This window comes from Tenrec ecaudatus, chromosome 8 (genome assembly GCF_050624435.1).
Source record: "Tenrec ecaudatus isolate mTenEca1 chromosome 8, mTenEca1.hap1, whole genome shotgun sequence".
In the NCBI taxonomy this organism is placed as follows: Eukaryota; Metazoa; Chordata; class Mammalia; order Afrosoricida; family Tenrecidae; genus Tenrec; species Tenrec ecaudatus.
The window spans coordinates 118,665,178-118,669,139 of NC_134537.1; the positions used below are offsets into that span (position 1 = coordinate 118,665,178).

Genomic DNA, 3,962 nt, shown 5'->3' on the forward strand with positions numbered 1-3,962 from the left:
ACCTGAATATTAGCCAAGGCACCTAATTTTACCCCAAAACTGCCCAAAAATGTGCTGAAAAGCTGGTATGTTGGGATGACACCAAGGACATCATACACGAAGAACGTAAATGTTCACTAGAAAGGCAAAAAAGAATGGAAATACCAAACTAAATGTGAGAAGAAACTCTGAACCTTGCTTTTGACATAGGGTAGCTAAAGTAAACTGAGGACATGGCGAAGTAAAAGAGCTGAATTGAAAAATGGCAAGAGCAGCCGGAGACAGCAAACTGAAGAATGATCATCAAATCTGCACAGACCTGGAGTCAGAGGAGCAAACGGGAAGAGCGCACTTAAGATTTCTCAAGCAGAAAAACTGAAGAGGAAAATTTAAGACTTGCGTTGCAATCTTGAAGGATTCTATGCGCAAACTATAGAACAAGAAGCGACAAAAGAAGCGGGAAGGATACAGACTGAAGTCGTCAGGGAGCTCATTTCACTTGCATTCACCATCATGGCCCACGGAAGCAGCCATCAAGAAATCAGACAGTGCTGACCTGGGCACATCAGCTGCAAAAGACCTCTTTAAAGTGTTAAAGGACAGACATGTCACTTTGAGGCTTAACGTGCTCCTGATCCAAGTCATGGGATTTTAATCGCCTCACAAGCCTGTGAGAGCTAGACAATGAAAAAGGAAGACTGAAGAATTGCTGCCTTTGAATCATTGTGTTGGTGAAGAATCTTGATCTATACTATGGTCTACTCGGAGAAGGATAAATCTGTCTTGAAAGAAGTATTGACAGATGTTCTTTGGGAGTGCGGTTGGTGGGTCTCCATACTTTCAGCACATTGTAAGGATGGCTAAAGAGTCTGTAGATGGAGACCATGCTTGATAAAGTAGAGAGTTGGTGAGAAAGAGCTAGACCTTTGCCAAGATGGACCGATACCCTTCCTAAAACCGTTGGGTCAATAACAGTAATGAGTGTGAGACAGCTCAGGATGGGGCCATGCTTGGTTCTGTTGCCATCGGTTTGCTCATAGTCGGAACTGGCTTGATCTCACTTTACAACTTTGAGTGATTGGAATTCTATGCACATTAAAATGAAAGTATTCTTATAACACCTCTCTAGATTTGAACTATCCCTTTCCATGTGGTCAATAGCGAGTGTGTATGGTGGCCACCATGTTGGACAGTGCTGATGACTATGGAAATCCTTAGGATTTAGGAGGAACTGACTGTATTGTGATTGCTGCTACTGCATTCCAAGTTATTCTCTCTGTCTCTGTGAGAAAGACACACAGAATAATCTTTTGGAAAAGCCTCCCACCTAATTGTCAAATCCATTGGATTTGATTTTCTGATGGGGCATACATGATCTGGTGCTTGGTGTTATGAGCTGAATCCATTTTGGATCTCTTTTACGAGTTTTTCAAATAGAAAATATAAAATGCGACCCAATGGGAACAAAAGGATATCTTCATATTTTGTAACGCAGTCACTTTGAAAAATGAAACCTCAAATCATGACAGGGAATGATTGGCACTTTGTTCTTCCAACTTTTTGTCAGCTGTAATGATTGTTTTATTTATAGCTGCTGCTAATGCGTCTTGCTAGATGGGCCAGTCCGTATGAGTGGGGGTCGATGTGAGCCGGTTATATTGCAATTGCAGTACATGCTTTTAATAGTAATATACTTTGAATTCTGAATAAATGCCTGAGGCCATAGGAGGAATATCAGGAATATATAAAGGAAAAACAGTGCTTCCAAGCAAAGTAATGTAATATAGCAGTTTATTTATATAATATTGTTCCTTATTATTTGGACAATTTGTTCAAATATTCAGATGAATATGTTGCAGTAAAACAGTGTCAAAAACTAAGTGACTTAAAACAACACAAAATGTATCATTTTACCGTTCTGGAGGGCAGGAGTCTGATTGGGGCTTCATGGGGCTAAAATCAACGGTATAAGCAGGGATATGCTCCTTCTGGTAGCCTTTGTTTCCTCCCCATCTTTTTTTCTTAGTTTCTAAAAGACATCCACATTTCTTGTCTTATGGCTCCTCCATCTTCAAAGCCAGGCGCCTGACATCTTCAAATCTCTCTGCTCTTCTTTCCTCCCTCTTCTCAGGATGCTTGTGATTACTTTGGGCCCAAATGGATAGTTTCCCCATCTCTAAGTCCTTAGCTTTTTTCCATACAAGGGGACATGTTCTGGGACATAGGATATACCCATATTTTTGGGGTGTGTGAGATTATTTTCTACCAAGGTAGGGTACAATCACGCAATTGTCAGCATACATGATAGCATTTGTGTCCATATCTTTAAAGTTGGCTTGTACTAGGGATGTCTTTTAGGAACAAGCTTGGAGACAATGGTTCAAATTCCAGTTTTGCCACTAACTTGAATGTTTATTCAGCAACCCTGGGTCCACCATATTCTCATTTGTAGTACCAGAGTTGAAGTGAGTTGAATATATATATATATATATATATATAAATATTCCCACTGAAACCTTTTATTCTACCATTATTGGTGCATAAGGAAAACCACTTTCCCACAATGCATGGTGCCCTGAATGTCTGAGTTATTTTGCCAATTGGAAACCAGGACCAACTGTATTCTTCCTGGCGCTAGTCAGTTGACAAATGGCACTTGACTCCGCTTTCTTTCATACGACCTTTAACAAGGAGATGAGGGACGATTATGCCCCAGGAGATGAGGGACGATGGTAATCCAGGTGGGCACCCCGGAAAACGTTGGTCAATTTCCTGTCCCGTTCTAGCCAGATTGTTTTTGACAATCCTGGGAAAAGACTGAAATTCCCCACCAATCTGGGACTGCATGTGGGTTTTGAGGACATTGATTGGCACAAACAAGAATCCCAGCATGGCGCCCAGCAGGCCTCTGCAGATGAAGTCCTTGACCAGATGAGCGCTGTGCGAAGTGGCTGTAGGCAGGTTCTCCTTAACAGGCCCCGGAGGCCAAAAAACAGGGCGTTGCTGGATCCATTACGGAGGAGAATGGGCGCCAGGCCGCAGTAGTACTCTCTGATGCCATGGCATTTCAGGGTCCTGCGAGCCTGGTAAGTGTTTGTGAATTGGTCATGATGCTTGTGGTCTTGCAGCAGTGTCTGATGAACTCTTTCCAATGGAGTGAAATTGCTTCTGTTGTCCCTGCCAGGATGGCAGCCAGGCTGCGGGTGGCAAACTCGGGGGCGCTGACGTGCTTCCGGAGAAGGCAGGACAGACCCTCATACAGACCGAACATAAGGGCCAGGGTGGTGGTCTTCTTCAGCAGCGGCGGGAGGATGCCACGGTCGGTACAAGTTTCGGAATCCATCCCTCCTCAGCTGAAGAATCACATCCCGGGTTTTGATTCCGTACAGCTTCTCCCCAAAAAGGACCTTCTGGATGGGAAATGCGGTGCTGATGTTGTTGTGCTTCACCTGGCCCACTTTGTGATGTGAGGCGCCAGGTCTTGTTTCGAAGATGTTAGGATTGGAGGCCTCTTTCCATGAGCTTCTGAATCCATCACATTGCTTAAGGTCTTTGTTCATGAAGGATTTTTCTAACCTGTAACACCATCTGGAGCTGATGTTTGGGGGCAATGGTAGCTTTTTGGTAACTTTCCCAGTTTCTTTCATTGTTACTGATCTCTTAGGTTCTCTCTCCTGGAGTCAGTGTTGGTACCTGGGTGACCAGCAGCTCTGCAGTGGGCTCCGTGAAGATGACAGCCCAGGCCACTCTCTGGGCCAGTCCTACGGGGTCCTATATGGATCGACAGCACAGGACTTTCCCAGCCATGGCCACGGGCGTCTCTGCCCCATGCCCGTTTGCCGCCCGCCGGAGGTCGGCCAGCGAGCGAGTGGGTCAGCGAGCCGCGCCTATATTTTTACAGAGTGTTGAGGTCACTGAGTTTCAAATCACTGGGTAATTCTAGTGCGTGAACAATCGCAATTATCTCGATAGTATTGTGGACG

General features: G+C 44.5%; 1 pseudogene; it reads right to left on the minus strand.

Moving 5' to 3' along the window:
- Positions 1–2,613: 2,613 nt before the first annotated feature.
- On the minus strand, positions 2,614–3,514 carry LOC142455514 (mitochondrial nicotinamide adenine dinucleotide transporter SLC25A51-like; annotated as a pseudogene).
- Between the last annotated feature and the right edge of the window lie 448 nt (positions 3,515–3,962).